Source organism: Ictalurus punctatus, chromosome 29 (genome assembly GCF_001660625.3).
Source record: "Ictalurus punctatus breed USDA103 chromosome 29, Coco_2.0, whole genome shotgun sequence".
Lineage (NCBI taxonomy): Eukaryota > Metazoa > Chordata > Actinopteri > Siluriformes > Ictaluridae > Ictalurus > Ictalurus punctatus.
In genome coordinates, this window is record NC_030444.2 from 1,846,305 (window position 1) to 1,856,127 (window position 9,823).

Here is a 9,823-nt window from a genome sequence, read left to right on the forward strand (position 1 = left end):
GACGATCTGATTGGCCGGAACGCAGGGGTCAGACAACACATGGATTTACACCTCAAAGCTTCAACGTCAGGTGTGTGTGAGTATACACATCAATAAATAACATCAGATATCAGTGTTGTCTGGATAAACTCTTACTAACACACACACACACACACACACACACGCTTACTATCCTTATGAGGACCTTCCACTGACATGATTAATACTGCACATAATTGATGCTTAGCTACACAAAGTTTTGTAAAAAAAGAAAATAATAATAATAAAATTTCGGCATGAGGCCCAGACAGTCCGTCACAGCCTGTCCCTGCGAACACACAGACACAAGATGTGAACACACACACGGTCCTCACACAGCACCTGCGTGACAGTTTATAGGAACATTCGTTTTAAGGGTCCATTACTGAGGTCAGTGTGTGTGTATATACACACACACACATTCTGAGGTGTACACACAGGTGAGACGTTTATTGTAAGGGGTTATTTATAGTTTATTGTTATAGTTTCTGTGACCGAGGTCAAGAAGGTCGTGATGGTATGTGTGTGTGTGTGTGTGTGTGTGTGTGTGTGTATACACGCGCCCACATGTGCACTGATTGTCTCTCATACATATAGCGAGAGATCAAAGCAGTAAGCCAATAAAAAAAATCCCAACCGTGCGCGTGCGTGTGTGTGTGTGTGTGTGTGTGTGTGTGTGTGTGTGTGTGTGTCAGTGGAAGGAAAACACCACAGCTTATAGTCATGCGAGTTTTTGTTGATGGAACTTTCTTAGAAAAGGATAATGACTGATCGAACTGACTAGCTGGCCATATTTGTATATATTATGCTAGCTATCGTCTGACTATTGTATGGAGCTAGCCATTCAGCGCAGTGGAGTGTGTGTGTGTGTGTGTGAGAGATCGATCCTGACGAGAGGCAAGGAGTTTAATTCACCTATTATGGCTTATAGCGTCGTCAAACAGTACACTCGGGAGCCCAAGCCGCCCCCCTCCCCTCCCACACACATCCCCCAAGAGAGCCTCGGTCGCTGTTCGGTGGATTTTTGCTGCGTTTTGCGCCTGTCAGAGAGGAGATAAAAGAGCGGGATGGTCATTGTGACGGCCTCACGCCGAGATAAACAAACAAATAAATAAATAAAAACCCGAGAGCCGTGAAGACCTTCATCGTATCTGAGCAACATCACAAACAAAACCTGCTGAATTATTGATGAAAAGCTGCGCTCTTTCCTCCTCTGACAAACCGCCAGATCAGGGAATATATAACCGTACAAACTGGCCAGGTTTAAAAGCGCACCTTCTATATTTATGTTTACACACACACACACACACACACACACACACACACACAATTTAAAAGACTGGTAGTAAAAAATAAAAGGTTTCCCTTTTACCTCAGCTGTAGCTGCTTAGCCAAAACGTTTGGTTTTACACTAGAGCTACGAGGCTAATCTAGTTTCTACTTTAGCACTGTCCAACCTGCAGGTCTAAATCAACACACACACACACACACACACACACACACACACTTACTTTAAAAATCTCACACAGAATTCTTAGACAATAAAAAAAAAACAACTAACTACTGGTGCAAAACGCATTCTTCTAGCTATTAGCTAACATCATGCTAGCACACGAATAGAGGCGAGACGTGAGGTGACTTCGGGTTTCTTTTCCCGTACGTTTCGTACACAGGAGTTTGAAACACATTATCAGGATGTTTTCTTGACAAATCCCCTTAAGAAGCGAGACGTGTTGAAAATACATAAAAACATCGCAGAGCGCTAGCTAAGAACGCAGCCTGCTAACTCCTCAGCGCTACGCTAGTGCGAGGCCAGACTCTCAGCTACAGCAGTTCTCTGGAACGTTACCACGTCTTTAGCTTCTAGTACAGAAAATCTGATCACAGATTAGATGATGATATAAATCTGATCCGCAAGGAATAAAACCCTCGCGCGTGTTCCGTTATATATAGGGCGATCACCGACGACAGGGTGGTGTGATGAAGCAAAGTTACTGTTAGCACGCGGGACGTCGGAAAACGTCGGCTTTGTTCGCCGCTTTAGAAAATTCATCAACTTTTCATCTTCTGACCAATCAGAATCCAGCGTTCAACAGCACTGTGGTAGAAATTTAGCATCATTAGCTAGCCGAGTTCGTATTATTAGCGTGAACTCAGCTAATCAGAAGTGAATAATAACTCAGTTAATAATAAGATTAAAAATTTAAAAAATCAATAAATAATTCCGCGCCGCACCTGACATCAAGTGTAACCGACGTAGCCGATTTTCCGTTTTCGGGAGTTCTGTCCAAAATTCCATATACATCAATATGGGTTTGATTGTGAATTCGAAAATGAACTTACCAGCTAATACAGTGACGCTGTGTACAGGAAAGCAGGTGTGTACCATTAATCCACTTTGGCTAATAAATGGCAGGGTGGAATGTCTTGTCCTCCTTCTCTCTCTCTCTCTCTTCTGGAAAAATGCTAAAAGAAAGAAACAATAACGGCTTAGCCACACATCTGCCTAATGCCTGAGACGACCAATTTAAAACCAATTAAGCGTCATGTCCTCCTGTGCGTCTGTGCGGAATGGAGACAACGCGTCCGACGCTTAACTTCCTCCGCAGATGGTCACGCCGGCTACGGATGAAGGCGCGCACAACCATACGCACACCCGCGACTGCAATACTCACGTTTTCATGTATAGCGTTCAAAGAAATAAACGTAGTCTATACTACATACATACGCCTATACGTAGTCGATACGTGAAGAAAAAAACATAAATAAATAAATAAATAAAGTCATAAATCTACACTAATGGCTTACGCAAAAGCGTAAACAGACCAGACAAGAATAAGACAGGCTGTAGTAAAGGGTTTTCTTTCTAAAAAAAAAACAAACAAAAAAACAAAATGTACGATTGTTAAGTTTCCACCGGACTTTCAGACCGATATTTCAGAAAAATAAATAAATAAATAAACTAGCTACCTGAAAAACATATGTAACAGCCTGATTTTGGGGGTGTAGCCCAATATCTCTGGGTATTTTCCAAATGGAACTGATGAACACTTGAGTATAAAACGGTTTGGGTTTCACGTCCATCTTTCACGTGTTCTGGCTTTTTTGCGCAAATTAATAAAGAATAAATTATAATGACCGATGGTTCCGCCCCTCCACCCCTCGAAGGCCGCGTCTCGACGGTCATACGGGAACAGTCGTACGCGAAGCATGATGATCGAGACGCGGGCTTTCGAGAGACGAGCGCCGAACACTGTGAAAAAGAGGCGGAGCCATCTGTCGAAAGACTGATGCACTGAGCGAGGACTCCACTACATCGCATATGTAAATTAGGGTTAAAACGTAAAACGAAACCAGGCAAAACATTTTGTGCAGAATGTGTGATTTCGAACTACATACAAGTATATATCATATATAGCATGTATAGTGTATAGCACAAGACTACAGCCTGTATCACACCACTTGAGACTTAGCTATATAGTTCAATGTAGCTATATAGTTTTTATTTTACACTTGAGGGATTTTATATAAAACACAGTTCTATTTCAGGCCACTAGGTGGCGACAATTTTTATATTATTTATTTAATAACTAGAAATACATATCCACGATGTAAATCAGGTTACGTGAACATTAGTATTATAAAGCTATCACGGGGGAATTTTTCACCTCACCTCCTCACCTACTTCAACTTTTATTGATTTTAGCTCAAAGGTGACAGATTTAAGGGATATATTTTGGGAAAATATACTATTTCATCCTAGTGTTTCTATCTTAATGAATGTCATACAGTTGTTTGGGGATTGTTTTCTTCACAGCTCTCACAATGTTTCCATCATCAGCTGTTGTCGTTTTGCTTGGCCGACCCGCTCGGTGTCTGTTGCTCAGTACACCGGTGGTTTCTTTCTTTTTCAAGGACATTCCAAATTGTTGTTTGTCCAACGCCTCTGACTGATTTTCCCTCTGCTTCAGAATGGCTTGCTTTTCTCCCATAGACAGCTCTCTGATCTTCATGTTGGTTTATCCTTTTTTAACAACAAATTCAGTTTGCACAATTGAAACAGAAGTCTAGAACCAAGAGTAGATGTTCAGAGCTTGTTATTGTTCAAACAATCAGTCAATCTAACAGGACACACCTGGGTAACAAGAGACACCTGTCAATCATACTCCTATTTTGAGCTCAAAAGAAAAACAAATGAATTAGCCTTGCTGTGCCAATAGCTTTGGAGTGGACTGTAGTTAGAACCAGATGTCCCCACAAGGTCAAACCTGTCTTAGGTCCTCAAAAAGGGCTTAAAATACAGCCCATACACACTCGCCTTTTCTCATATCAGCCATAAGAGGAGAGCAGCAGACGAGTGATTACAGCCATAAAGATCTGCCATCAATTATTAAGCTCACCCTGAGGACAGCATCATCACCGTGAACACCCAGCAGGTGGAGGGAGGAGGCCGAGCATAAATTTCAATCCAAGATACTGCCTCAGACACCGTGTGTGTGTGTGCTTTGAAAGCAAATCTGCCACTCTGCCAATAAAAAATCCACATTACAGCCAAGTCTGGTTTCAGTAAAACACCCACACACACACACACAATCATGTTCATCCTTATATGTTAATCAATCAACCATTTCCCCCCGCCATAACACCACGCTGCAAGTGTGGTATTCCTGAAGCATGGTGATGAATTTAGACAAAATTTCACTTGCTGGATAAATTACCGTACGGCCACATGGGATAGTTTTATATGCAAAGCCGAGCATCCTCGAAAAAGTTTCTATTTGCAGGAGCAGGAGACCAGCCGGTGTGTTCTGGAGATAAATCTGCAATTACCCGAAGCTAAAGAGAAATTAAGGCCTGCCTAGTGTTAAATTGCTCATCCAATTTGTCCGTCCTCTTGCTACTGAACGTGCTTTTTATCATCATCATCATCAAGGACATGTGCTTTCTGTCCCAAGGCTTTCTGTCTCTTTTGTGCTAACGTGCTACAAAAACTAGTTTAAAACCATCGAGAGAAAGCTCAAGCGAGACTCGTAAGCGTACGATGAAGGCCTCAGCGCCGAATCCTGGTCCACGTTGACAGACGGGTTACAAACGGTGTAGCACACCTAATATCAATGAAAAGAGCCCATCGGGATCTTAAAGTCCTCGTGAAACAGCTCGAGAGGCGCGATTTGAGACGCCGACGCTCGTAAACTCCACCCTCTGCCAAAGGAATTTTAAAAAAATAAACGATCGTTTATTCTCAACTAAGCGATGGTCGGGAATGGGAAGTGTGCGAGAAGACGCACAGATGAACCATGTTTCCCGCTAACAAGCTGCTACTGTAGAGCAAGACACGCCCCCAGGGGCGGGGCAGGGCAGGGCATATACATCCTAGCGTTTAATTGGACGAACACAAGACGGGTACAGGATGAGCAATCAAAAAACTGTAATCATTCTCCCAGAAGTGAAGACGTATACATTTAAAATGAGAATATCTCCACGGCGGTTTCGTTTTCTAGTTATATCATTGGTGTCTACAGCACCAGCCGTTCAGATTTCAGAGGCAGTTTAAAGTAAAAACTTTTTTTTTCTTCCCGTATTGAATAATAAATTGCTCGATGTAGTGGTTTTAAAGGAATAAAAGATGAGACAACAGTACACGCTCATCAGGAAATTCAACCTTAAAACTACATCACTGGCACTTTTCCTAACTACTTTATTCTTTTTCATTAGTCGCACTGTTTGTGCTGCTGTTTAATACTTTAAGTGGTTGTTAAAGGAAACTGACTCACTTGTTAATAATGTCAGAACAATCATTCTATTCAATTACTGGTCAATTATACTAAAAGATAAGGTTGTGGCATCAAGTTTCATTTAAACCACTTGTTAGGTGCAAAATTAAGCAACAAAAAAAAACAACACACACACACACACTTTAAAATCGCTAATAAACATCCAAGCAGTGAAATTAGTTTTCAGATATGTTGCACAAGTACATATATATAGCACAATATATTAAAACTGCCTAAGGCCCCATATCAAGCCGCGGGCTCGCCTGAACATCAAGCCGCCCTCGGAGCGTCACTCGCCGGCTATCCCACTTCCTCATATCCGCTTCCCGGAGCCTGATTGTTTGCTTTAGTGCTCCGTTTTTCTCGCTGTAAATGATCATAATATTCACAGTACGATAAATAAACCGGCTTACCTGAGTGCGGAGACAGTTTTAAAGCTGATTTTCATGCATTTTTGTATCGTTTATGTCATTTCTCGGTAACGTATCGGTAGATAAGCGGTGATGATAGTGAAGTTGGCACTAAAGTAAACAGCACGCGCGGTGCATAATAATTCCGTGATGCAGTTTATGTAGTGGAAAAGGCGTGGAATATTGACTGTGCTTTGCGTGATCGGAGGCGTGAATACAGAACTAGCGAGGCCAAATGACATCAGATTCTTTTTAAGAAATGATCATGATAACAATGAGAAGAAGAATAAAGTAGAATTAAAAGACTGCACGCGCGCGGTGATGCTAACAGCCTCCCCGCCTAACCGCAGGTGCACGCGCTGCAAATGAGGAAGCATCATAAACGTATGCTCCTCTGTGCAAAAATGAGTAGACCGTTTCTAATCCTGCTCTTTTATAGATCTCAGTCCCACAGTGCACAGATGAAACGCATAGTAGAATCAGCATCTCCAAAAGTTAAGCCCTTTACATTACCCCTATGCATGCCACAGATAATCATATGCATTGCCTTATGCCAAGCCTTAATGAATGCATGCCACTATGAGATGTTTTAACATGTCTGCCTCTGCTGAGTCAGGTCTGGTGAGTCAGGTCAGTTAAAAACGTACAGTGAAGCAGGACTAAAGGAGAAGGGAAGGAAAACCTTGACCTGTGTTAATACATTTCAATGCATTTAGGTCTAATAAGGTGTGTTGGTTGGTCACTGTGCAGAAGGACAGATAATATGATGAATAGTAACAACCAGGTTCTTCTGCAATATCATGGAGGAAATATGCTCTCTCCGTTCTTTTGTTGTTTTTTTTAATCTCCTTCGCTCTGCAGGACACACGATGGATGATTGGTTTATAATTGTACAATTTTATTTATTTTTTACTGGTGATTCATAATGTAGCGGAGACGACGAGCTTATTATTGTCATGTAACTGAATATATCTCTTTAATATATCTGTTGTTTTTTTGTTTTTTTTGTCTTTGACCCACATACATGTAATACCTACTCTATATTACAGTGTACAACACGTTATCTTGGTTTTAAAGAAAATGCATAAAGTTTTGAATGCTCTCTGATGATAATGTCAGAAGACGTGGGTGGGGGGAGTTGTTCATATTCATAAAAATGACAAGGGGGTAAAGTGAATTAATTGGATTCTTAATCACTCCGCACACATCAGAAAAGTTATTTTTGCATATCTGGGGTTTATATAGGTCATGAATTTCAGAAGAATTCACAGTGGCATAACATTTTCATGATGATGAATGTTTTATAGCTCCGTTATGATGTTCTTTGTTTGGAGGCGTCTCCAATATATTACATTATCTATGACATCCTTCACGACATGTTATCTAGCGTTGCTAATTCTGGCATGCATTAGTACATATATACTGCACATCATGATGCATGCAAATATATCACAGTACGGTTTTAGAACAATCACAGCGTCTACATCTTCACCGCCTTGCTTGCGTAATCTCCAGGGTAAAGTATGGAACGAGAAATCGCGACTTTGGAGTCCATGTGATGTTCTCTCTGGCGTAAAGCTGGACATCACTGCCAGACAAATCCAAACCTCTTGGACAATGACGATAAGAGCGCGGCATTCTCCAGGCAATCATTTACCGCAGCGGGTTCCTGTAGGAACCTTATCCTGGCCTAGCGCGATTACTGGGAACAAGCTCGAGAACAGCAGGAACGTCCTTCAGCTTCCCACAGAGAGCACTTTACTGCTGCTGAGTGGATTGGGAGTGTGCATTACATTGCAGGTTTAGGCTGAGAGAAAGAAACAGTCTGCAACTCAAACTGAAGACTTTTATAGTGTACGTTTATAGTTACTACAGCAGAGAAATCCACCTTGGGTTAGTAAAAACCTACAGGCATAGAAATGGTATGAGAATATTATTTGGTTTTGGCATTACTGTTTCAGTGCCACTACGAGTTTGAACTGAACATGCATTCGAAACGCAGCCTTTTAAAGCGTAGATAAGTATACTGCAGCACTCTGTATTCACGTTATTTAAATGATTCGGTACTATCTTGGTAATGTTGTACCGTAAAGATTTGTAATATTTAAATGTGTGTCTAGACCTGTGATAGTTTCAAAGATACTTTAGAAAAATGGTTATATTAAATTTCTCCATGCATTGGATCTGGATAGATTCTTCTTTCTGAGCCTTGGTTTAAAGTTTTTTGGCCTAGAAATGTACTCCGGTCCCACCTGGAACAAAGCTGTTCAGCTCCACCCCTGCTACTGCGAGGTATAAAGGCCTACAAAGTGTTCTGCCATTGGGTGGGATGAGTAGGTCGCTGGGATTGGTAGGTTAGGGTTGGAAAAGCAGGTAGGTGGGATGAGTAGGTCGCTGGGATGGGTAGGTTAGGGTTGGAAAAGCAGGTAGGCGGGATGAGTAGGTCGCTGGGATGGGTAGGTTAGGGTTGGATGAGTGGGTAAGTGGGATGAGTAGGTAGGGCAGGTTTTTTAACCCCTGCAATTCTGCTTTTAATTTTAGTGTTATTCTTTATGCTACTGTAACATAACAATTTCCCTTGCAGGATAAATAAAGTCTATCTATCTACCTATCTATCTATCTATCTATATATCTATCTATCTATCTATCTGTCTACGGTGGGGGGAGCTGGTAGCTGGGATGGGTAGGTTAGGGTTGGATGAGTAGGTAGCTGGGATGGGTAGGTAGGGTGGGTATGGTGGGATATGTAGGTAGCTGGGATGGGTAGGTAGGGTGGGTATGGTGGGATATGTAGGTAGCTGGGATGGGTAGGTAGGGTGGGTATGGTGGGATATGTAGGTAGCATGGATGGGTCAGTAGGGTAGGGTGGGTATGGTGGGATATGTAGGTAGCTGGGATGGGTAGGTAGGGTGGGTATGGTGGGATATGTAGGTAGCAGGGATGGGTCAGTAGGGTAGGGTGGGTATGGTGGGATATGTAGGTAGGTGGGATGGGTAGGATAGGGTTGGATGAGTAGGTAGCTGGGATGGGTAGTTAGGGTGGGATATGTAGGTAGGTGGGATGGGTAGGTTAGGGTTGGATGAGTTGGTATGTGGAATGGGTAGATAGGATGTGTATGGTGGGATAGGTACGTAGGTGGGATGGGTAGGATAGGGTTGGATGAGTAGGTAGCTGGGATGGGTAGGTAGGGTGAGATACGTAGGTAGGTGGGATGGGTAGGTTAGGGTTGGATGAGTAGGTAGCTGGGATGGGTAGGTAGGGTGGGATATGTAGGTAGGTGGGATGGGTAGGTTAGGGTTGGATGAGTAGGTAGCTGGGATGGGTAGGTAGGGTGGGATACGTAGGTAGGTGGGATGGGTACGATAGGGTTGGATGAGTAGGTAGCTGGGATGGGTAGGTAGGGTGGGATATGTAGGTAGGTGGGATGGGTAGGTTAGGGTTGGATGAGTAGGTAGCTGGGATGGGTAGGTAGGGTGGGATACGTAGGTAGGTGGGATGGGTAGGTTAGGGTTGGTTGAGTAGGTAGGGTGGGATATGTAGGTAGGTGGGATGGGTAGGTTAGGGTTGGATGAGTAGGTAGGGTGGGATATGTAGGTAGGTGGGATGGGTAGGTTAGGGTTG

General features: G+C 42.7%; 1 long non-coding RNA gene across 2 annotated transcripts in view; it reads right to left on the reverse strand.

The window, feature by feature from the left end:
* Positions 1-6,735, reverse strand: part of LOC128629388 (uncharacterized) — an 8,283-nt gene extending 1,548 nt beyond the window's left edge. Inside the window, exons 1-4 of one of the 2 annotated variants that reach the window (XR_008393756.1) lie at positions 6,206-6,735; positions 2,362-2,484; positions 934-1,058; positions 1-307 (exon numbers count right to left, since the gene is read on the reverse strand). The exon at positions 1-307 is cut by the window's left edge and continues 1,548 nt beyond it. This is a non-coding gene — a long non-coding RNA (uncharacterized LOC128629388). Of the gene's footprint in view, positions 1,059-2,361; positions 2,485-6,205 lie in introns of both variants that reach the window. The other variant, XR_008393755.1, reaches the window with a different exon arrangement.
* Positions 6,736-9,823: the final 3,088 nt, after the last annotated feature.